Raw genomic sequence first — 26547 nt, 5'->3', positions numbered from 1 at the left:
TCACACAGCAACGGCACGACTTCGGGGGCGACTCTGCAAGTCGTCCTGAGGACGACTTGAGGCGATTTGCAAAACGACTTCTGTATAGAAGTCAATGCAGGTCGCCCCGAGCCGCCCCCGAAGTCGTACAGGAACCTTTTTCTAAGTCGAAGTGACTTGCTTTGCTCCTATTAGAACGGTTCCATTGCATTGAATGGGACGCGACACGTCAGGCGGCTAAGCCGCCTGTCGTGTCGCCCCAGTGTGAACCGGGTCTTAGTCTAAAGCCATTCTAATGTAAACATATAATTTATCCACAAGGTGCAGGGACTGGTTTTACTCTTGAACTGCAGGAACTAAATACAAAGAGGAGACACGAAGGAACAGTTCTATTCCCATAAAGAATCATATAGTAAATGTCCATATGCTTGAGACTGGCCAACCCTCTGTGTGACATGAAGGAGCCTGAAATTCCATAGATTCTAGTGTTGCCTCCCCCCCTCCTGGTCCCTAAAGACCAGGGAAGAGGTCAGGCGTGTTCAGATACTAGTCAGAACCTGCCTGGGCTCTCCAATCCAAGAGGTCATCACCACTGCACACTGCCAATCAAAAGCAGCCAAGACGTTCCCCACCAGCAGCCATACATTTATAAGGGACGTGTATGTATGCGGCTGCAGTGCGGGGAATGCACTAAGATTTGCAGTCCGCAGTGACATCTGCCTGGAGGGATAGCTCAGGCCAGTCCAGACAGACTGGGATCCCAACACGCCTGAGATCATCTAACAAAGACCATCAGTACAGTGGCGATGTCCATGAGATAAATGCAGGCTGTCACTGTTGACTCCTACACATTTCAAAAATGTGAGCTGCCCGGTTGTCATGCAGATTTGGTTTCTATGCTCGAAGAAAAAAAAAAAAAAAAAAAAAAAAAAAAAAAAGAAGGATTTAAAAATAACTCTGCCTTTAAAAAACATTTACTAGCTGCATGATTGCTCCAGGACAGAAGCAGGCAATCCAGACAAAGCCACCCAACTAAGATTGCAAGGTGGTCAGTAATGGCATATTATATATATATATATATATATATATATATATATATATATATATATATATATATATATATATATATATATATATATATATATATATATATATATATATATATATATATATATATATATATAATAGAGAGATATATATATAATAGAGAGATATATATATATATATATATAATAGAGAGATATATATATATATAATAGAGAGATATATATATAATAGAGAGATATATATATAATAGAGAGATATGATATATATATATATATATATATATATATATCATATATCTGATGACCGGGAACATCCCCTCTTTCCATCAGCTTACACTACAAGCCTCATGATGAATAATCCCGGCCCTGTTCTGCTGGTTATATTCATTTTGAAATTTCTACTTATTCTTACTGAATCAGACGAGATTCAAGCCATGGGTGGCCCCATTGGCACCACCTAGCTCAACAAACTTCGATCAGAAAAACCACATGACCCAAGCCATAAAATTGACAACCAAACAGTGGCTGCAGCCAATGAAATGAGTGGAATACCGTTTAGTGTGGATGGGGAAATCTAGGGATTTCTCTTGTTCAGCCCAAATTGCACCCAATCCTTTTAGAAGAAGGAGTACAGCTAAAGCTTGTTTGTCTGTACTTCTATGGATCACAGGAGCGCAGTTTGTTCTGTGACCCGTTTTCAGCAGACAGCGGGCTGAAGTCCGCTCTCTGCTAATGTCAGTCCAGGCTCAGGGGCGTCATCACAACCATAGAGTCAGATCCGCCCAGATTCCTGGACCGGCTCAGGCTCTCATCGAGCCACAGAGCCCGAGATAGCCGCTCCCACCCCAGCACTCCAGTGAGCAGCAGCTCTCTGCTCACAAAGCTGTGAGAACCAAGTGATCGTCGGTGTTCGATCGTTCAGTTCTCAGTGTTGGAGGCGCCTGGGAACCGATGCTGCACTCACCTAGGCGAGTATGAATATCCATACTTCTCTTTTAAGCTCCGTTCACATCTGTTTTGAATTGCAGGCGGTATCACCGCGATACTCGCGATTTGGGCCTTTTAGCATGTTTGTATTCCTATAGAAAGTAATGGAAACGCTCAATTCAAGCGTCTAGCGCGACAACCAGCGTTTCGTCACTTTAATCTGTTCTGTGAAATAGAACATTTCACCCAGGCAGAAGATAAAAAATAAAAAAAACCTACAAACATAGCAAGTGATGAAAGATAATTTTTCCTATTGGCTAAAATAAAAAACTTTGAAGTTCAAAAACGTCGGACAACGCAGTATGCAAACGCACAAATACATGTGAATACGCGCGTCGGAAAAATGACCAAAAATGCTACGCTCAGGTGTGAATGCAGCCTAAAAGTGGAGGTTCACCCTCAAAAAAAATTCTGACATCACACGGAGTCGAGCCATCCTACCGACAGAATGCTGGTGGGTTTTTTTTTTCCCAGCACATACCTCGTTATCACGATTTTTACCCCCCGGCAATCCCGCGGGACTGGGCGTTCCCAAGCACTGCCTGTGATTGACAGGCTTCCGAACGGCGCATACTGCGCATCACAGGTTGCCGACAGAACCCGAACGTCGGTGCGCAGGCGCCGTATAGAGCCGCACCGACGTTCGGGTTTTTTCGGCAACCTGTGACGCGAAGTATGCGCCATTCGGAAGCGTCAATCACAGGCAGTACTTGGGAACGCCCAGTCCCGCGGGATTGCCGGGGGGTAAAAATCGTGATAACGAGGTATGTGCTGAGAAAAAAAAAAAACACACACACCAACATTCTGTCGGTAGGATGGCTCGACTCCATGTGATGTCAGAATTTTTTTTGAGGGTGAACCTCCACTTTAATGAGGGTACCTTTTGCAGTGCAGGGGGCCCGCTGTAAAAGTATTTTGTCATTACCAGAGTTCATCTTTAAACAAGCATATTCAATCCATAAAGATCCATAAAGAACATGAATTTCGAAGTTGGTCAGCTTTAGGCGTCATGCACACTGGACGTTATTAAAAAACGCCTGTAGCGTTGGCTGTAGAAATCTGTAACTGTAGAATGAGTTTTCAGCATTTTTGCAGTAGTGTTCTTCAGCAAGACTACACTCCCACAAAAGCTTATGGCTCAAAAATGCTGAATAGCCGTGTTTTCCAGCATTTTTTTTATGTTTTTCAGCTTTTATCAGAGTTGGGCCTTGTGCACACTGAATGTTTTTACAGCTGCCGTTATTGGATAGACTTTTCTGCAGCCGCCAGTAAACTCCCCAGCATGTTATCCTATGTGTCCCCAGTGCTTTGTATCTTTCCAATTAACTTGTTTTTACCAATATTACACTCAGGTGGTGCTTCCTGCCCCCCCCCCCTTTTGCTTATTCGAAAGAGCTGGCTCTCCGAGGACAGCTGCCACAATTATTTATCAATGGACATTTAACTTTCAGTAGCAATATTTATGGATTATGTTTGTTACCAACATACATGCCCTATTATAGCGACTGCCGCTAGTCATGAGCACAGGATCCGCGGCACCAACAGTTACTGCATTTCTAGCGGCAACCATCTTGAGTAAGGGCAAATGATTCACAAAGCAGTTACTTCCTTGGAAACCAAACGCATGCAGGTAGGAGGGTGTGCATAGCCGAGAAGAACCCTCCAGCTGAAAAAAAATGCCCATGAAGACTGGGATATATGACATTTTGGTCTTGGTCAGAAACCATGCAAAAGAAAAAAAAAAAAAAAAGTACCTTCCTATTTACTAAAGCTAGCAGCATAAGGGTTAAAGTTGTTAATGCTGGATTGAGCAAGTTTACTTGTTTTAAACTGGCCGTACACTGTTATTTGTCTGGTGGATGGAGGAATCACCGCTACTGGGGTATTGTATCCCGACAACGGCACCTGCCACTGTCAGAACACTCATCAGCAACTGCACCAGCTGATCGATAAAGATGTTCAATATGTCCTTTCAATAACAGTCGATCAAACATGGCTGAACGGGACAAATTTTGATGTCCATCTTTATACCCCCCACTGGAACACTGAAGGCAGGGGGTGGGCTAGGTCTGCTTAGCAAGGTTTGGGGCACAAAAAATAAACAGTTTCAACATTTCCCTACTGTTTAACAAAGATGAAAGCTATATATAGAAATACATCAAAAAGAGTAAACAATGAGATCACAGAGAGATAAACGACCAGCAAGTATTCACAGAACACCTTTAGCAAACAAACATTCAATACAAAAGGTCAGGAATAGTCTGATCAATAGCAGCTGGAACTAATATTTAAAGCGGAGTTCCACCCAAAAATGGAACCCCCCCCCCCCCGGTGTCACATTTGGCACCTTTCAGGGGGGAGGGGGTGCAGGTACCCATCTATGACAGGTATTTGCACCCACTTCCGGGCATAGTGGAGACAGCGGGGACCAGCGAGGACAGCTTGCGCATGTGCAGTAGGGAACCTGGCAGTGAAGGTGGGGGCAGCCATGAGACAAGCGATTGCTCAGCTGCCGACATCGTGGGCACCATGGACAGTAGAGCTGCACGATTCTGGGGAAAAATGGGAATCGCGATTCTTTTGTATAAAATGAAGCCCACGATTCTCAAAAAAAAAAAAAAAAAAGACACAAAAAAACGGAGCTTATGCGCTTAAATACAGCATATGTAAATCTGACGGACTGTTTACATGTTACATTTTAAAAGCCGCAGCAAAACCTGCTGACCTTACATGCTTGTGAATGTGAAAGAACACCTCTGATTTCCACATTTAACTAATAATTAACATATACTGTATTTAAGCACATAAGCTCCGTTTTGTGTTGAAAATAACTGAAATCTAAAACTCCGTTGGGTGTAACAAGATGTCCGCTTGCCCCTGTCTCACTATCATTACTGTGCAGGAGTGTGGGGTGGAGCAATATGGCGGTGACAAAACGTCACTTCCTGACGAGACAGCCGCCGGATGTACCAAGATGGCTGCCGCTCCGGAGCTAGGCCAAAGCCGGGGACTTTCCTATGGCCGCACCCGAAAATCACAGGTCATCCAGCCTGGAGATAGTGGGGGTGGGTGAATCGAGATCACGATTTTCTTATGATTAATCGTGCAGCTCTAATGGACAGGCAAGTGTCCATTTTTAAAAGTCAGCAGCTACAGTATATTTGTAGCTGCTGGATTTTAAAATAAAAAATTATTTCAGGTGAACCTCCGCTTTAAGAGCCAATCAGTGGAAAAGAATTTGCAGAATTCAAGGTATATTAAAGGCAGCCATTAGGGGTGCTGAATATAATCGTTGCATCGATGCACCGCGATTCGGGGCCCCCCGGTGCGGCATCGATGCATGTGACCCCAATAATCGATGTCGGGTGACGTCATCCCGACTTGCCCCGCAAGGCTTTCTGCCTGGTGTTGAGTGTCGTGCTCGCCCCCTCCCTTGTTCTACAGGGGAGTCAGGATTCCCACGAATGGCCCCTTTATCTGCAACGTAGAGAGCGTCCTGACTCTCTACAATGCATTTAAAAGCAAAATGGAAGGATGAGGCAAGTGAAGGAGGACTGCACTAAGGTAAAAGGAAGCCATTTGGGGGGGGGGGGGATTTAAATTGTACCTTTACAACCCCTTTAAGTCTCTCCTGATGCGTCTCATCCTTCAGGGCTTTCACCATTTTTGTTAACAGTCTCTGAACTGGTTCTATTTTATCAATATCTTTTTCTAAGTGAGGTCTCCAGTACTGGACACAGTATTCTAAGGCTGGCCACAGACAGAGTAAATTTCTTTCCTAGAACCAGGCTAGCAATAAATCGCATGCAGAATCCGGCAAGCTGGTTGTACCCAAGTTGGTTAAACAACTTTGGTAAATTCACCCTGCCCACACATTATTACTATTCAGGATGTATATGACAGTTTACGCAGTGCTTTACAACATGGGGGGGGGGGGTAAGTACAGTTACAACACAAATCAATACAGGAGGATTCAAAGGGCCCTGCTCGTTAGAGCTTACAATCTAGAAGGGAGGGTCAAGTGGAACAAAAGTTAAAGTGGAGGTTCACCCGAAAAGTTAATTTTTAACATTAGATTGAGGCTCATTTTGTGAAGGGGAATCGGGTGTTTTTTTTTTAATCGAAGCAGTACTTACCGTTTTAGAGAGCGATCTTCTCCACCGCTTCCGGGTATGGGCTGCGGGACTGGGCGTTCCTATTTGATTGACAGGCTTCCGACGGTCGCATACATCGCATCACGATTTTCCAAAAGTAGCCGACCGTCGGTGCGCAGGCGCCGTATAGAGCCGCACCAACGCTCGGCTTCTTTCGGCTACTCGTGACGCGATGTATGCGACCGTCGGAAGCCTGTCAGAAGCCTGTCAATCAAATAGGAACACCCAGTCCCGCAGCCCATACCCGGAAGCAGCGGAGAAGATCTCTAAAACGGTAAGTACTGCTTTGATTTAAAAAAAAAAAAAAACCCGATTCCACTTGACAAAATGAGCCTCAATCTAATGTTAAAAACATTTTTTTGGGTGAACTCCCGCTTTAATAACTGCAGCTGAACTGGCCAAGATTCGTACCATCTATGGCTGGCTTGAATGAGGTCAAATTCAAGATCTAAATAGAGGACTCAGGACCTCCTCCCTAATGATGGTGATCCCTCTAGTGATGCATCCTAGAATTCCATTTGCTTTTCCCACTGCAAGGACACATGCTTTTCTCATTTGGTAATCATCTCCAAAACATACCCCCCAAAACCTCAGTGCTGGCCAACACTGTACCCCTAATATACTCTAATAAAAAGGGATAGTTTTGAACAGTGTGGGGAGGAATTAAAACACACAACAGAGATGGAGCAATAACCCTCCCCTATCATATCGAAAATAAAAAAATAAGTTCTGCCTTTGGTTGTGCAATCAGCAGCAAATAAGTCTATACATGTATGGCCATCGTTTCAATGTCGGAAACCCACCCACTCCTCCATTATACTGCAAGATCAAGTATTTCCTTTCGGATATAAGAGGCCCAGGAATTCTGTGAAGCAGAAGACTGAAAACCGGGGATGAGTGTGTATATGGGGACAATGTAAGAACACTCAGAGACGACCGATTTCCCCTCCAAACAATACACAGTGCCAGTTCAGCAGCTTAGAGACACAAGCAGGCTACCGAGTGCAGGCCAAACTCCCCATTGTTTGGGAAAGTGTGTCAGTTCCGTTCATTACACATCTGCTACGAGTTGTAACAAGAGACTCCGGAAAAGATGCTCAACAGAACAGGGTAAAAGACAACTCCTTATCTAGCTGTGAATCACATGGCCTGATTTCACAATACGGACGCCAAGAAAAGTGTGAACAAGCTGGTTACATTTTATTAGGTACACTGTTCTGGTACAAAAGGTTATGGACATGTAGGTCTTTCCTGCCAAATACTGTGTACAAGTAAATGCAATACTAAACACGGATCATCCGACACCTACAAAACAAAGCAACATATATGAGCCGTGTGTGTATATATATATATATATATATATATATAATCAGGGGAATTATCCATTGATCGGTCACCCACCATTGGCCCAGAAACCCATCTGGACATAAAATGAGAAGAGGCTGGATATTTTTGTTTGGAGAAATGCCACCATGCGTTCATTTGACGGCTATGAAGCAGATTTGTGAAAAGTGGATCAGAAGATACCAGACTACAGATTTAATTGAAAGAAAAATATACAGTATTTATCAGGGGAAAATCGTGGGTGGGCGTTATACGCCGATCTGTGCTGTCTGAGCGCCGCCGACATATACCAAGCGCAGTACACTCGGCTAAGCTCGGCCACGCTCAGCTCGCGGTCACACCCTGTCCCGCCTCCTAGCCTTTATGTGAGAGAAGCAGAGTGTACTGTGCTCGGTGTATATGTCAGCGGCGGCGCTCAGAGACAGCGCCGGAGAAGCGGGGAGAAAACCACCAAGGCCGCAGACGGACGCCAGACAAGGCCGCCGGACAAGACACCGACGAGGGGCATTCAAACGAAGTATTAATTTTTTTCCCTTAAAATTCCCTTCTAGGTTTAGGGTGCACGCTTTACCCCGATAAATACGGTAATTGGTTAGAGGTCTTGATCAGGTCAAATGCACCAAGCAGAAAGTGTTACCCCTATAGAGAACCAAAAACAGGATCTTACAATTATTATATATAAAAAAAAAAAAAAAAAAAAAAAACACACACACACACCTGTCAAAAGAGGAAGGCGAGGAAGTCGTTGTCTTCCACTCCTAATCTGCTGAGAATTTAAAGTGATTGTAAAGTCTGAAGATTTTTCACCCGAATGTAATAAAAAAGGCACAGCTGATCCCAGAAGCCCCCTTTTTCTTACCTGCGCCTGATCCAGCGGTTCTGTCTCCTCATTGGACAGATTGATGGAAGGAGCCATTATCTCCTGCCATTGTCAATCAAATCCAGTGTCCTGCTGCCTGTGTTAATGGACACACCAGCAGGACTCTGGAACAAGCATGCACGGGCGCCCCCAGGGAAAGCGCCTTTCAATGGAGGGCACCCGGTGAAGAGGAGAAAACAGGAGCGCCGGCAGGGCACCCTAGAAGAAGAGGATCGGGGCTGCTCTGTGCAAAATCCTTGCACAGAGCAGGTAAGTATAATAGGTTTGTTATTAAAAAAAAAAAAAAAGTGAACCTATACAATTCCTTTAATAGCCTTCTCCCCACTGAAGCAGGGCTCATGAACACAGGAGCATTCTTCTGTACAGTGTCAACTCTTTTTGCTTAGGAATTCCTGGTGCCGTGTACAGCTTCCCATAGACAAAAATGGTTGCAGGCAGCTATACACAGAGCATGGACCACAGGAAGTTTCCTAATGCAGGTTAGTCAGAGCTTGAAAAACTTTAAAGGAGAATTACAGCCAAAGCTCAATTGGCTGTACTTCTCCTGTTGATCACATAAGTGCAGTCTGTTCTGCACTCATGTGACCCATTTTTTTTTAGTGAGCAAACAATGTAACAATTATTTTGGTAAAATATATAAAGATGACGTTATACCGAGTAAATAGATACCAAACATGTCACGCTTTAAAAAAATGTGCACGCTCATGGAATGGCAACAAATTACATTAAATAATGCATAGGCGACGATCACTCAGACGTTCATGGCGATACCTCACATGTGGTGTGATCACTATTTACATATGAGTGTGGGGTCGACGTGTGCGAGCTCAGGGTAAGGAGGGTGCTTTAAAAAAATAAAAATTATGATCGCTTATTGCTGGCAAAAGGAATGTAAACATCACTTTTGACAGCAATAGTAATGGCAGGTACTCTTTATGGAGAGATTGGCAGGGCAGTAAAATAAGCTGGAACCACAAGTGACAAAATAGGTGTCGCTTCCCGGTTCTCATGTCACACAGTGGGAGGACCAGCTTCAGTTCCTCTCACTGTGAGGCGGGATGCTGCCAGACACATAGTTACTGGGCTTCCCGATGGCGTGGGAGAGCCTGGTAAAAGGGGAGCGGGAATATTCCAGCGGCTGCCCTTTTACTCCAAGTACTTTTACATGAAAGAATCATCGGCCGTAAAAATGGATACCAGGATCATGGTTGTAGCTTCAATATATATAACTTCTTACCTACCGCAATGTATATATACTGTGGCCGGTAGGGAAGTGGTTAAAAATGAACTAAAATAGACCCGCTACAAAGATACACTCATAACAACCGATTTACTTTAATAACAGAGCACTCCGATGTAAGATTATATCAGAACTAAACCCTCCGATCACTTTCAGCCAAGTAAGCTGCCATCTTGGCCTCTGATCTTCAATTGGCATGATGCTGCACATGATCAGTTATAACACCAGGCATTGGATGATTTCGAATTTTAGTTGAGAGCACATCCAATGCGACGGTTACATTCCTGGGAGGTTTCAGGAATATAACAGTGTTTTAAAACTTAAACACATGTGTTTGGTTCCGCTTTAAAGCATACATGAATGGTCAACGAAAGCCATTATTCTCTATACCGAGGCCCAACTTCTACAAGATTTAGATGGAAGAATCAGTCCTGCAAAAAGACAGGCAATAAAAGACGAAGGTTGACTCGATTTGCCACCGGTTTGGGGGGTTGCTTTCTGACAGTGGGGCGAATACGCTGATAAGTGGCGTCAGATATACCTGACAGCACTGATCAAGTGGCAAAAATCTGACGGGGTGATTGTACAGAAGTCAGTCGATCAGTACTTTACTTCTGTACAACTACCCTGCCCATATGTGGATCAAAATGCAGCCAGTCCCTGTAGCAAACAAATTAGGCTTTAGGAGGAATTAAAGAAAAGATTTAATATATTATAGAGCTGCACAATTAATCGTTAAAAAAAAAAAACGTGATCTCGATTCAACCCCCCCCTGACGATCTCCAATGCAGAGTCTTTCATATAACAAGTGGAGAGACTTATCTGCTCACTCAGCAGTCAAAAGAAAATATTTGGGCAGTATGCCAAGTTTAACAGAAAACATTGTAGCCAAGCTTTGGAAAGAAAAAAAGAAAGAAAAAAAAGAAAGAAAGAAAGAAAGAAAAAGAAAAAAAGAAAGAAAAAGAAAAAAAGAAAGAAAAAGAAAAAAAGAAAGAAAAAGAAAAAAAGAAAGAAAAAGAAAAAAAGAAAGAAAAAAAGAAAGAAAGGCAGTCTGCCAAGTTTGTAACATGAAACATTGTAACCAACTTCCTTCTTAGAGCAAACTTCTGTGTGTAAATGCAGGAAGTTTAACCACTTAAAGTCCAAATCTTTTTCGGACACTTGTTTAAAGTTGAAAATCAATATTTTGTTGATAGAAAATTACTTAGAAACCCCAAACAAACAATATATATATTAGCAGACACCCCAGGGAATAAAATGGCAATTGCTGCAATATTTTATGTCACACTGTATTTGCCCAGTGGTCTTTTAAATGCAATTTTTTGGGAAAAAATCCACTTCAATGAAAAAAAAAAAAAAAAAAAAAACGTAAAGTTAGCCCAATTTTTTTTAAATTTTAATGTGAAAGATGATACGCCGCGAGAATCGTTATCTTCCAAGCAAAAAAAAAATTGTGATTCTCATTTTAGCCAGAATCGTGCAGCTTTAATTAATTATGTACACAACTGTTACAAAAATCCCTCCCTAGGTGCTTGTCCAAGGAACATGGAGTCAGAGGGACAGGAAGTGATGGGAAAATTCCTTCAACAGTGGTTTTTCAAAGTGGGAAAGTTAAGAAGTTTTTATTGCCAACTCTCCTGATGTCACTGCGTTCTCACATTTCTTGCATTGTCAGAGGTAAAAAGGGAGAGGAAACCTCCCTAATGAGGTCAGAGACTGTAATAAAAAATCTTAAAAGTCTTTAACCCTTCGCAATCATCTTAACTAAAGTGGAAAATCGGATCAGCCAGTAACATAATGGGGTTAAAATAACTAAAATTAGCCCTTTATAGTACAAAAAAGCAAATCGCTACAGTAAATATTACTTTCACTGTCCCACAGTAAAAAAAATGAACCCCTTAAAGTAGCGATTATTTGCTCTTTTTGGACTTATTTTTAGATTTTTTTTTTTTTAACCCCCATTATGTTACTAAACATCTCAGGCCGGGGGTCACACCTCCGTTTTTTGCAGAAACACACTACAGTTCATTTACATGTTTTCCTATGGGACACGTTCACATCCATGATTTTTTTTTCAGCTGCTGCGTATTTGGAAAGGGCAAGGAGTTTTTAAACGCGAAACGGTGCCATTTTGTTTTTTTTTTGCTCAATATACTTCAATGGAGAAGCTGCAGAAAAGCATGTGATGTGTTTTTGCGGCAATGTGTGTTTTGTAATCTGCCCAACAACAAAATGGCCCATTAAGGGTCCTTTCACACGGAGCAGACCGTTTCTGTGTCCGCTCCGTGTGTCCGCCAAAGCTCAGCGGGGATCATCTGTCATCCCCGCTGAGCTGTCGGCGAATAGGGCGGTCCCCGCACACAGTGCAGAGACCGCCCTGTCTCTCCTCCGCTCTCCCCTATGGGGGATCGGATGCAGACGAACCGTCTGCATCCGTTCCGCCGGAAGAAAAATAGGGTTTCTTCCGTTCGCAAAAGCGGATCCCGACGGACGCGATCCCATAGGGATTCATTACAAGTCCGTAAACGGACTTGTAATGAACGGACGAACGGTCCGCTAGTGTGAAAGGACCCTAAGGCTATTATCCGATTAATCGAAACAATCAGCCAACTAATCGATTATGAAACTAATCGTTAGTTTGCAGCCCTAAAAAAAAATATATATATTGTTTCGAATAATCGGTTAAAGGGGTTGTAAAGGAAATAATTTTTTTTCATAATAAGCATCCTTTACCTGCAGACATTCCTCTTTTCACTCATCATTGTTCGTTTTTGCTCAGAAGTTGCTCTATTTCTTCTCTGTTCTGTTCACTTCCTGCTTGTCTGATTGTTACTGACCACCGTGAAGGGAGGCTTTACTGCGGTGGTCAGTAACGTGCTCACCCCCTCCTGGGAATTACATCTGTGCGGCAGGAAGCTCTCTATGTGTTAGAGACTTCAAGGAGGTGTGAATTACTGGGTGTGCCGCAATGCATACTGGGAAATGTAGTTCTTACATGAACGAGCGATGCAAACCAGGAAGTGAATTAGAGAACAGAAACTAAAATGCCGGAGGTGATATAGATGAAGGAATATAATAGGTATTTACTAGTTTTTTAACAGAATCATTACACTATTCTGTCTACCTTGCAGACATTAATTTTAGGCAAAAAAATGTTTTCCTTTAGTGACCCTTTAATAACCTTAAAACACAAAACAAAAAGGTGATTTTGCGGCGATTTGCATTTTTACATATTTTTTGGCCAATTTGATTGGCAGATTAAAAAACACAAAATTGCTGCAAAAACACATTACATGTTTTTCTGCAGCTTCTCAATTAAAGTATATTGAACCAAAAAAAAAAAAAGAAATAACATAGTTTTGCATTAAAAAAAGTCCTTGACCCTTTCCAAATACGCAGCAGCTGAAAAAATCATGGATGAGAATGTGTCCCATAGGAAACCATATAAATGAACTGTAGTGTGTTTCTGAAAAAAGCACCAAAAAACGGAGGTGTGACCCAGGCCTGAGATGTTTAGTAACATAATGGAGGTTAAAAAAAACTAAAATTGGTACAAAAAGAGCAAATAATCGCTACTGTAAGGGGTTTATTTTGTACTGTGGGACAGTGAAAGTAATATTTACAGTAGCGATTTGCTCTTTGTACTATAAAGGGCCATTATTTTTTTAAACCCCATTATGTTACTGGGCGATTATGAAAAAACGGGGTTACTTACCGGTAACATCCCTTTTCCTGGAGTCTTTCAGGACAGGTACTGTAGAGAGACACAGGCTCCTCCCCTCACAGGAAACACCGCCTTCCAATTAAGAATTTAAGCCTCATCCTCCCTCAGCTCCTCAGTTTTTTCCAGAGTACCTCCGGCCAGCTGGGGAGACACAAGAACACGTCATAAAAGTATAAAATTACATCTTACCTGACGGCCTCGTCTGATGAGTTTCCATAATATCCCCTACAACAAAAGAGGGTGGGTACCAGTGCTGTCCTGAAAGACTCCAGGAAAAGGGATGTTACCGGTAAGTAACCCCGTTTTTCCCTGTTCGTCTTTCAGGACAGGTACTGTAGAGAGGATAAGCGAGCACCTTACCCTAGGGTGGGACAACTGCTTGCAGTACTTTGCGTCCAAAAGCCTGGTCTTTGGTTGAAAGTAGGTCCAGTCTGTAATGTTTTACAAACGTTGAGAAACTAGACCATGTTGCAGCCTTGCAGATCTGCTCCGGGGAAGCACCAGCACACTCTGCTTGGGAAGTTGCTACTGCCCTGGTGGAATGAGCCTTGATACCCTGTGGAGGCTCTACTCCCCTAGAAGAATAGGCTAGAACGATGGCTGCCCTTAACCACCTGGCTATCGTGCGTCTAGAAGCCCTAGACCCTTTCTTGGACCCAGAAAACAAAACAAATAGTGAATCAGCTTTCCTGAACTGACTTGTGTAATCCAAGTATTGTAGGACACACCTCCTAACGTCTAGGTTGTGAAACTTGTGTTCCTGTTCCCTCACAGGATTTGAACAAAAAGAAGGCAATGTTATTTCTTGACTTCTGTGAAATTTAGAAGCTACCTTTGGTAGAAAAGCCGGATCTGTCTTAAAAATGATGCGATCCGGAAAAACTTGAAAAAAGGGGACCCTAATAGATAGGGCCTCGAGTTCGCTCACTCTCCTGGCAGTAGTGATCGCTACTAAAAACACTGTTTTGAGAGTGATCACTTTTAAACTACATTTGTCTAAAGGCTCAAATGGTTCTACTGTAAAGGCTTGAAGAACCAATGAGAGATCCCAAACTGGGAAGTTGGAGGTTTTAACAGGTCTCCGTCTACTCAAAGCCTTAAAAAATCTAGAGACCCAAGGGTCAAATGCTAGTTGTTTTTCAAAAAATACACTTAGCGCTGACACCTGACCCTTCAGCGTGCTAGTTGCCAACCCTTTATCAGCTCCAGCTTGAAGAAATTCTAAAACAGCCACAGAGCTGTTGACACTGAATGAGCTTTCTGCACACCAGATGTTAAACCGTTTCCACACTTTTTGGTAAATGGCTTGCGTCTCCTTCTTTCTACAGCTTAGGAGTGTTTCAACCAAGCGTTCTGAAAACCCTTTGCCCCTCAGCAGCTCTTCCTCAGAAGCCAGGCTGCCAGGTTCCATCTCTCTACCTGCGGGCAGCAGATTGGACCCTGCAAAAGGAGATCCTCCCGAATTGGTAGAATCCAAGGAGATTCTATCGATAGATTTTTTAGGATAGAGAACCATGGTCTCCTGGGCCAATGAGGTGCGATGAGAATGAGTGTTGTGTTCTCCCCCTGCAGTTTCCTCAGGACTGCTGGTATTAGAACCGGAGGGGGGAAAGCATAACACCTGGAGAACTTCCAGGTTTGGGCCAGAGCGTCCACCGCCAGAGCTCCATCCCATCTGTTTAGGGAAAAAAAGAGCCGAGTTTTGGCATTTTCTCTTGAGGCGAATAAATCCACCTCCGGAAGACCCCATCTTTGAGTGATCGCTCTGAAAACTTCCTGATTCAGAACCCAATCGCCCTCCCTCAGTTTCTTCCTGCTGAGGAAGTCTGCGACCTGATTTAATTCTCCCTTCAGATGTATGGCTGAGAGGGACAAGACATTGGCCTCCGCCCATACGAGAATAGATTTTGTCAGATCCCATAAGGACTTGCTCCTGGTGCCCCCCTGCTTGTTGACATAAGCTACTGCCGAGGAGTTGTCTGTCCTGATTCGAACATGCTGTCCCTGCAGCTCCTTCTGAAAGGCTTTGAGGGCTAACTCTATCGCTTTTAGTTCTCTCCAATTCGAAGATTTTTGCGAGTCCTCTTTTGCCCAGCGACCCTGTGTCAGAAGGGAGTCCAGGTGTGCTCCCCAACCGGAGCCACTGGCATCTGTTGTCACTGTTCTGGAAATCGGGGAGATCCAATCCAGGCCCTGTAAAAGGTTCGCCCCCTTCCTCCACCACCAAAGGGACCTCTTGATGTGAACCGGTATGGATATCAGGGAATCCAAGGATTCCGGTTTGTGGTCCCAAATGTTCAGTATGAACAGTTGTAGAGGTCGGAAATGCAGACCCGCCCACTGCACTGCAGGAAGACAAGATGTTAATAACCCCAGAGCTGACATGACTTTCCTTATCGGAAGCTGGCAACTGCTCTGAAGAAGTGATATTACGTTGTCCACCTTCTGAACTTTTTCTATTGGGAGAAAAGTCATCTGTCTGGTTGAGTCCAGTACATATCCCAGAAAAGTGACTCTTTGGGAGGGTGTCAGGCTGGATTTTTCCAGATTGAGTAACCAACCTAGGTTCTCCAGAATCCCCTTTGCAACCTGGAGGTCCTGGGACAACCGTGTCGGAGAGTCTGCAAAGAATAGCAGATCGTCCAGGTAAGCTATCACCAGGATGCCCTTGAGACGTAGAAAGGCTAGTACCTCCACCATCACTTTGGTGAATATGCGGGGGGAAGAGGAGAGCCCGAAGGGGAGTGCTTTGAATTGCAGGTGAAACATCCCCTCTCTGGACCTCACGGCCAGTCTGAGAAATCTCTGATGGCATTCCGCTATTGGGATGTGTAGGTAGGCATCCTTTAAATCTATGGATGCCATGAAGCAGTTCGGAAGGAGGAGTGTCCTCACGGAATAGATGGAATCCATCCGAAACCGTTTGTACGTGACCGAGGTGTTTAGAGGTTTTAAATTCAGTATAAGCCTGAATTTCCCTGAAGGCTTGCGGACCACAAATATGTGGGAGTAGAAGCCCTTTCCTATCTCCTCCGATGGAACCCGAACTACCACCTCCTGATCCTCCAACTCCTGAAGAGAGGAGATCAGAGCCACAGATTTCTCTTTGCATTGGGGCAAATTGGTGACTAAGAGTCTGGATGGGGGGGGACTTGAGAACTCTAGTCTGTACCCTCTCCTTATGATCCCCAGCACAAATTGGTTGCTGGTGATCGTCTCCCATTGTGGGAGAAAGGCCCCCAACCTTCCTCCCACCTTGACTCCGTCATTGAGGTTTTTGGGGCTGTTCAGGAGCACGAAAAAGTGCCCCGGCACGGCCTTTCCCTTTTGGTCCCCAAAACTTTTTCTTTCCCTCAGGTTTGGGGACTTCCACCTTCTTTTGGGTCCAGAATTTTTTCTTTGTCTGTCCCCCAAATTTTTTCTTTAAGGGGAAAGCCTTCTTCTTGTCGGCTGTACGATCTAAGACAGCCTCCAAGCCTGGCCCAAATAATAAGTCTCCTGTAAGGGGGATCCCGCACAATTTAACCTTTGAGGCGCTATCCCCCTGCCATGTCTTGAGCCAGAGAGCTCTTCTTGCAGAATTAGATAGAGCTGCAGATCTGGCAGACATGCGGATTGACTCTGCTGAGGCGTCCGCTACATACCGTACGCCACTCAGTAAAGTTGGAAAAGAGGAAAGTATAGTCTCTTTTGGCGTTCCGGCCTCAATATGTGCCTTAATTTGTAAGAGCCAATGCTCTAAATTACGGGCCACCACTGTTGCTGCCATAGCTGGCTTAAGGTTCCCCTGGGAAGCATCCCAGGACTTTTTTAATAGCGAATCCATCCGCCTGTCCATGGGGTCTGAAAGGACCCCCATGTCCTCAAACGCCAAGTCCGTATGTCGGGATACCTGCGAAAAGGCGGCATCTAGTTTGGGGGATTTGTTCCACACTGAAGCCTCCTCTTCAGAAAAAGGAAACCTCCTCTTCAAAGAGTTTGAGAAGAAAGGTTTCCTCTCTGGGTCCTGCCATTCTTTTTTGATGGCATTGACCAGTACTTCATGGACTGGAAAAACCCTTTTCTTTTGTTCTCCCAAACCACTGTACATCTGGTCATGGAGTGACAGTGTCTTTTTCTCCTCAACTATCCCTAAAGTAGCGTGGATAGTTTCCAATAACTCTTCCACCTCTTCAAGGGAAAGCTTGTAGCGAGAGACCTTTGAGGACCCTGCCTCTGTCTTCTCACTATCTGACTCCTCTTGGGAGCTAGAAGCGGCACTGTCTTGCTCCTCCTCAGCATCCTCTCTGATATCCGCAGGTTTCTCTCTACTCCCAGAGGGAAGAACCTCAGGATTCGGTGGAATTACCTGTTGCGCTACAGAAGGGCTGCTTTGGGGCAATTGAAAATTAGCAAAAATATCTTTAAACGATTGAAAGGTGCCAGAAAGCTCTTTCATAGAAGCTGCTAATTCAGATGCCTGCTCTGCCTCCCTTTCTTTAACCAGCCCCTCAATACATCTCCTGCAAAGTGCTTTGTTCCAACTCTCACTAAGTGAAGATCTGCAGGAAGGGCATTTCTTCCTGCTGTGGGCTGATTTTTCTGTGGATTTCTGAAAAACACAGAAGAAAGTGGAGGCTAGATTAAAAGAGAGACCAGCGCATAACACAGGTAACCACCAGGAGTGTTCTAGGACCAACCACCACCAGGGTTCCAGACACACTACACTAACAAACTCCCCGACCACCAGGAGAAGAAAACAAACAAAAAAATCACCAGTGAAGCTGTACAACATGATAAGGGAACACCACCCCAGGGTTCTCCTTACCTTAGAGTGGCTGGTGCTGTCGTCATCCGGAGGTGCACGGGAAGCCTCTGCTTCCGACATCTCGCTGAGGAATGTGGTCGCGACTGCCTGCCAAAACGCCGACCCTACGGCTGAGAAGAGAGAGGCCGCACCAGCCCAGCGTCAGGCCTTTTCACACTGCAGCGTCCGGGACCAGTGACGCGTATCCGGCGGAAGTGCCCGCCCCCCCCGGAACTGACGTCACTCGTCATCCGGTCCGGCCCAGCTCCTGGCCGACTGTGAAATCTCACAGGGAGCGTGCACCCCGCCTGCAGCGCCACCCCTGTGCGTTGAGTGAATAGGCCTCCGCGGCTGAATCCACCCCAGGAATGTCCGCGGGACGCTACACGGCGATGTCCTGGGTAAGTGACTTCCCCAGTCAACCAGGACGCCATGCGTTTAAAAAATAGCCCTGAGCCCAGGGAGAACAGGTCCCCCCTCTCAGGAAAACTGGCCTCAGCTTCCCCAGCTGTCTGGCCCTTGGCCCCCAGCGGTGTCTCCCCTCCGGAGGAAACACCATAAAACTGAGGAGCTGAGGGAGGATGAGGCTTAAATTCTTAATTGGAAGGCGGTGTTTCCTGTGAGGGGAGGAGCCTGTGTCTCTCTACAGTACCTGTCCTGAAAGACGAACAGGGAAATAGTAATCGATTAATTTTATAATCGATTAGTTGTTTCGGCTAGAATATATATAAAAATTGTGTGTGTAATTTTTTAAATAACTGTAGTCAGGCTTTACTAAAACGGACATTTATGCTGCAGAGTTTAATCCGATGATCCTTTTACATTGGACCTGGAGCCACAGTCTCACGGGAGGCCAAGAGACACAAGAATGTTTCCTGGTGCGGCCATAAACATCCGGATTGTGTATATTCCTCAAATATCTGTAGACAGTGACACCACTAGAATTGGTTCCCCCCAGTCCCCAAAGCCTCCTATAACATCTCCACCTTCTCATAGCGAAGATCAGACACTTCCAAGACAAACATTTACGAGTTTCCATTGAATCCAACACAAGAAAGAGGAGAGGGCAATACAGCAACTTATGTCAGCAAAGGGCGATACTCCAGTGTTTGACTTTTTCCAAGGTTTTCCCTGTTCTTGTCATAACAACTCAGATTCATAAACTAATGAGTTTCTTCCTCCTACGCAAATTAGTTTTTTTGTCCCAGCATTTCAAAGAAAAATGGTGCCCCACAAAGACATACATCCCTTTCTGGAACCTTTTACATAGGGGAACCATAGTTGTAAACCCTCCAATACAACTTTATCTCTCTGTAATCTAGATAGCACAGGAAGCTGATTGCTGCCTGTGAAAGTGTACTCACTGCGCTCGTTTCCATAGAAATCGTCCTGCAAGTTTGAATGACGTCAGACGCAATGGCGCACTAGGTATTTTCATTAACGGCACACTATGTTTCTATCTCCCCTGCATGCCGGGACATTAGTATTGACAAGCTTCCTCTCAGAACAGCACAGGGGGGAAATCTTGCGATGCTGCTGTGATCATCTGCTTCCTGCTTCTCCCCTTGTCACGGCGCATGCGCAAGATTTCCAAAGGGAAACACAGCAAGGGCGGAAGTGATATCCAGAATAGATTCACAAAACAGTACAAGTAATAGCGCAGCCCATACACAGAAGAGTAGGTATAATAAAGACAAATATGGTTTGTTCCAACCTCGTTTTATGATTTAAAATGTATTAACATTTGTAATTAGCGGGGAGAATTCAGACAGCAGTTCCATGCACCAGGTCAAAACTTCTGGTTGTAGCAGCGACCTGGCACCTGGGGTTTGCCGAGCCCTGCTTTAAACATTTTGTTTGCAGTCTGCGCACCCATTGGGGACATTACCCCTCATTTAGTGTGCCTGTGTAAACTGCGGGCTCCTGGGCTACTATTCTGATCCGGATCAGAAAACGTTCTCTTTACTTTCAACTAAGCTGCATTCAAACCCGAGCAGAATGATTTAAGCATTTTTATTTGTGCTTTTAGGTTGTGCAAGCGTACATTAACGTTTTTATTACAAGCGTTTTATTTGTGCATTCAAGCTTTAAGAAAGCTTCCATTTGGCCAGAAAGCGCAGGTTTCTATTGACATCTAAGGGGACAAAGATGCTCCAATCTGCCTGAGAAGTAGCTCATGTACTTTTGAGCAACGACTTTCAGTTACAAGCAACAAAAAGTGCTCAGGTGTGAACAGAGGCTATTGAAAACAATGGGATTTGGCTTGTCGAACGTTTTTGACATTAGAGCTTCAAAAAAAGCTCAGGATGTGAATGAGGCTTTGGCTTCTTGATCGGTCCGATTGCCTCCAAAATTATCCACACAATTTCAGCCTTATTTGAAATGGATTTGCTTGTGTTTTAATCAGTCATGTGACTACTTCCCAAGCTGCTGTGCTTGATGGTTGGAGTAATCAACTGCAGTGAATGCATCATTACCAGTAATGCTAGTTGCTCACTCCCCAAATTCCTCCTCCACCTATTACCAGCATAGACGAGCAGGTATAGGGTTATTCTGCATGGTGGCCTGAGGCACTGCGCGCATTCTGTGCAGGTAACAACGCCACGGCACCATTAAAAGGCAATCAGAAAGGATGTCCCCCTTAAAAAAGGAAGTGCCAGGGCTGATGGAATAAAAGAGCAAGAAAAGAGCGCGGGGTCAAGGGGGTGCACCACACACAGAGAGCAGGGTTCAGGGGTGCGCGCTACACACAGAGCAGGGTTCAGGGGTGCGCGCTACACACAGAACAGGAGGTGGCGTCCAGTGGCCGCTGCGCGGGCCACATGACATGGTCTGTCTGGCCAGATGCAGCCCTTGTGTTTGCCACCTGTGCCATATGAGGTCTCTTCTGTCATAAGTGTCCCCCCTGCCTGTCAGCAGGTAATGTTATCTGAGCCACACATGTGCTGTGTGTGACGCAGCAATGGGACTCCTGCCCGCATGGAGGAGTGATGTCACCTCAGCCCAGCCAAAAATACGAAACCTGGAAGAGTGAATGGGTGTAGATGGAAGCCCCGGGGATCAGCGAGAGCCCTGACAGCACGTTGTTGAAGGGCTCCGTTTGCAAGTGTCATAATGTACCAGAACGCAGTGCATACTAGCACATTATGACTTAAACCCCCCCCCCCCCCCATTTTGCGCTCAAAACCTTACCACTGCTTTAAACTGCCATGTGAACGACTCCTTAGAATAAAACATGATCTTACCGAGATTCGATGTAAACAACCTACTAGTGTTTCCGAGAAGATTTTTACATACCAAGGTGAAATGCTACATTAGGGTCCTCCTAATCCTCTTGTACTGAAGAGTAAGTGTATGACCTCCTTTATTTTGTAAAACGCTGCCCAACCGTTGGTGCCATAAACATCTTGTTTTCGCAGAATTATAATTCTGCAGTCAACTACAATCCGCTATTCTTACCAGAGGAGAAATCGGCTCCTTTCACACATTTCATGTCCGTTTTTATCCATCAATTGACTGATGAAAAACGGACATCAATGCATCTCTATGGAAAAAACAGATGTGAATGGCTGATCATCCATTTACATTCATTTTATTTATATATTTTTCCTCCGTTAATAAAATGGACTGGAGGAAAAACAGATGTAAACTGACAAATGTTCCGTTTTCCACACGTTTCTGCATTGGCAGTGGGTGTAAAAAAAAAAAAAAAATCTTTTTTATCTGTTTTTTCTTTGAAGAGGCATGTTGAGGGGCTCCAGGGGGGTTTTCTAAACGTGACTAAAGTCTGAGGTTCCCCCCCCCCCCTCTAAAAATGACATGTTATACTTACCTGCTCTGTACAGTTGGTTTTGAACAGAGCAGCCCAGATCCTCCTCTTCTCGGGTCGCTCTTCAGCTCCCCTGGCCCCTTCCTCTTGTTGAGTGCCCCCACAGCAAGCAGCTTGCTATAGGGGTACACGAGCGGCAGCTCCCTGTGTCCATTCAGACACCGAGCCCTGGTTCGGCCCCGCCTCTCTCGATTGACTCCCACTGCTGTCAAAATCAGTTAGCCAATGGTACCGCTGCTGTGTCTCAGCCAATCAAGAGTCCCAGACGGCCAAGGATATCGTGGACATCGCTGGAGGGAGATGGGGCTCAGGTAAGTATTAAGGGGTGCTGGAGGGCAGCTTCTGCACACAGGTTTTTTTTAACTAAAGATATAAAAAAAACTGACTTTACAACCTCTTCAAGGCAGAGGAAACTGGATTTTCTTAAGTCCATTTTGGGACCTGGAGATTTCAAAGTGATCCGGGTGAGAGGAAATCTTCAATCCTGGGTCCAGGTATTTAGAACAACCAGTACACCAATTGGTTAGGTGGCTGCTGGGCTTTGGATCTGGGCTCCTCCCCGGCAGACAGGTGGTCTGGTCCAGGAAGTCAGAAGAGCTCCATCTAGGAGAGGGCAGATAGCTGTGTGCACTGAGTTGGTGAGCGACCAGTCTGTGGCAGACAGACCACAGGCCTAAAGGGTAAGGCCAGAGCAGGTGTACTGCAAGCAAGGCTGAGTGACTGTTTGTTTTGGAGCAAGAGTGAAATGATGGACCCCTGTTATTTTGTGTTTGCTGAACTTTCTTTGAATAAAATGATCATGAAATGCAAGTGGCGGTGTCCTTAAAGCGGAGGTCCGCCCACCACTTAAAAATTTAAAAGCCAGCAGCTACACATACTGCAGCTGCTGACTTAATAGGACGCTTACCTGTCCTGGAGTCCAGCAATGTCGGCACCACAGCTAATGTTTCCATCAGTTGTCGGGTGCATGCCGCCTCCATTCCTCCAAGGGAATCTGGCAGTGTAGCATTACGGCTTCACGCCAGGTTCCTTCTGCGCATGTGCGAGGCTCCGCTGCGCCTTCCTACTGCCCTGGAGCCGAGCTGCTGGTGTAATTAGCCATGGCTCCCGGAAGTGGGGACAGGTATCCCCTCTCCCCCCGGAAGGTGCCAAATGTGGCACCAGAGTTTAGACAAAATAGTGGAAGTTCCACTTTTGGCTGGAACTCCGCTTTAAAAGCTCTACATTTGATACTAGTTCTCACACTCTAGAGGGAATCTTAGTTGCTGGGCTTTAATGGTATCAAACTATGACAGCACACTTATAATCCATTGTGAATGACAAGTCTGTCAGCCATGATGTGACTTCAGGTTTTTTTTATTTATTCATAAAACTATGACTATGCAGGTAGAACCCCATAAATTCTAAAATGTGACAGCGGCTCTGGAGGAGAGTAACCCCCATCTGCTGTCACAGGTATAACATGTTTTGCTAAAAGGTAGAGATGGCCTTAAAAAAAAAAAAAAAAAAAAATCAATGGCCGCCTTTCTCATATAACCACTCATCCGAGCGATAGTATGCGATCGGGACCTCTGTCCTTTCTTACACAGCTTTTATCAAGGGACGGCGTTTCTAAAAAATATACAAACCAGCTGCAGTTAATTGTCTAGTTTTTGTGGCCAAAACAGACTGCTGCCACACGCAGAGGAGTCCCTACCCCACAACGCAGCCCCTCTGCCCTCATTCACCCGTCTAAACTCCAATCATGACGCCAGGAATCCTGCAGGAGACTCTATATTTTCAGTTCTGAACAAACACGGCTTTTTCAGATTTCTTGACATAGAAGACAAACGTTACATTTCGCCCTTCCCACAAGCCTCAAAGGATGTCAGAGTCACTTGAAAACATAAAGTGAGGAGTGGCTGAAAGGAAGTTGAACTGAAAAAAAAAAAAAAAACCTTCAGCAACCAAACTCCAGCAGAACAAAGCTCCCAGATATACAATCTTATCGAATGTGAAAGCCTGAGCCGCTAGGATTCATGGGAAATGTCCTCTAAAGGATGCCATCCAAAGATCCAGCTCACAAGTTTGCTGCAGTTTACAGATCTGTCAGGTTTACATGGAGAATGAAAGGCGTAGAGGGTTGGAACAAGGCAATCCTCTCTGAGGAGATACAAAAGCTATGCGCTGCATAATTGCTGCAACCAGATTCTTCCTGACAGAGAACACAAGCAGATTCCATACAGAAACGTCTGCTCCCCGAATTCTACAAATCACAATACGGATTTCCAGTGCAAGGTCTTGATTTAGTGCATCTGTGGATGCTGGGTGACAGCTTACCACCGGCCCCTCCCCCTTCCTCCCCAGCCTCCTCCCTGCTGCATTTCCGCCCTGCTCCCCATCCCCCTAAAGCCAACATCCTCCCATAGTCTATTTGATCATCACAGCCCTCAATGTATTCAATCCTGTCACTATGAACAGTGCAGACTCTGTACAAGGGGAGAGAATCAGCTGTCTGTTCCAACAGCCACAACTTCTCATCCCAGATCAATAACCTGTATATAGAACGCACCCCCCCCCCCACCACAGGAGCACCCATCCTCCACACCCCCCACCACAGAGCACCCATCCTCCACACCCCCCACCACAGAGCACCCATCCATCCTCCACACCCCCCCCACCACAGAGCACCCATCCTCCACCCCCCCACCACAGAGCACCCATCCTCCACCCCCCCACCACAGAGCACCCATCCTCCACACCCCCCCCACCACAAAGCACCCATCCTCCACACCCCCCCCACCACAGAGCACCCATCCTCCACACCCCCCCCCACCACGGAGCACCCATCCTCCACACCCCCCCCACCACGGAGCACCCATCCTCCACACCCCCCCCACCACGGAGCACCCATCCTCCACACCCCCCCCCCCACCACGGAGCACCCATCCTCCACACCCCCCCCACCACGGAGCCCCCATCCTCCACACCCCCCCACCACGGAGCACCCATCCTCCACACCCCCCCCCCACCACGGAGCACCCATCCTCCACACCCCCCCCCCACCACGGAGCACCCATCCTCCACACCCCCCCCACCACGGAGCACCCATCCTCCACACCCCCCCACCACGGAGCACCCATCCTCCACACCCCCCCCACCACGGAGCACCCATCCTCCACACCCCCCCACCACGGAGCACCCATCCTCCACACCCCCCACCACAGAGAACCCATCCTCCACACCCCCCTGTGCCGTCTAATCACATGCTGGGATTTGTGGTCCTACAGGTTGCCAGAGCCTACCCTAGGCACAGTGCCCCTGGATTACCAATGGAAGCAGATGGCACTCCTATGATCTGTGGGCCCATTTGTCAGCTCCCCCAACCAACGCCAGATTCTCCTGGTGGATATACAGAGCAGCACCCCAAAATACAAAGCGCAAAAACTGTCCCCCGCCCCCCCCAATCTACATGAGGAAAACACAGCCCCACCGCGTCACATAGTATGCATCTTATGTCCCAAAAATCACCCTCCTCCCCCCAATCATCAGCATCCCAAATATAACATTACCATCCCCCGCACAACACCCCTCCAAAGTATCACCATCCAAATACCAGCAAAACCCCATCAGCCCCCCCCCCCACCAAACAACCATGATCTCTATCCCACATACATATATAAAAACAACACTCTCTATGATCCCTACCCCCCCCCTGTATATACACCCTCTATGAACCCTAACCCCCCCCCCCCCCCCATGTATATACACAGTCTCTATGATCTCTATCCTCCGGCATATATACACCCTCTATGATCCCCATCCTGTATATACACCCTCTATGATCCCTAACCCCCCCCCCCCCTGTATATACACCCTCTGTGATCCCTACACCCCCCCCCCCTGTATATACACCCTCTGTGATCCCTACACCCCCCCCCCCTGTATATACACCCTCTGTGATCCCTACCCCCCCTGTATATACACCCTCTGTGATCCCTACCCCCCCCTGTATATACACCCTCTGTGATCCCTACCCCCCTGTATATACACCCTCTATGATCCCTAACCCCCCCCCCCCTGTATATACACCCTCTGTGATCCCTACCCCCCCCCCCTGTATATACACCCTCTGTGATCCCTACCCCCCCCCCCCTGTATATACACCCTCTGTGATCCCTACCCCCCCCCTGTATATACACCCTCTGTGATCCCTACCCCCCCCCCCTGTATATACACCCTCTGTGATCCCTACCCCCCCCCCCCCTGTATATACACCCTCTGTGATCCCTACACCCCCCCCCCTGTATATACACCCTCTGTGATCCCTACACCCCCCCCCCTGTATATACACCCTCTGTGATCCCTACACCCCCCCCCCTGTATATACACCCTCTGTGATCCCTACCCCCCCTGTATATACACCCTCTGTGATCCCTCCCCCCCCCTGTATATACACCCTCTGTGATCCCTACCCCCCTGTATATACACCCTCTATGATCCCTAACCCCCCCCCCCCCCTGTATATACACCCTCTGTGATCCCTACCCCCCCCCCCCCTGTATATACACCCTCTGTGATCCCTACACCCCCCCCCCC

At 46.1% G+C, this 26547-nt stretch overlaps 1 protein-coding gene across 1 annotated transcript in view; it reads right to left on the bottom strand.

The window, feature by feature from the left end:
- CDC42 (cell division cycle 42) overlaps positions 1-26547 on the bottom strand; it is a 60220-nt gene that overhangs the window by 32729 nt on the left and 944 nt on the right.

This window comes from Rana temporaria, chromosome 10 (assembly GCF_905171775.1).
Source record: "Rana temporaria chromosome 10, aRanTem1.1, whole genome shotgun sequence".
Classification (NCBI taxonomy): domain Eukaryota; kingdom Metazoa; phylum Chordata; class Amphibia; order Anura; family Ranidae; genus Rana; species Rana temporaria.
This window is presented reverse-complemented; position numbering and strand designations above follow the sequence as displayed.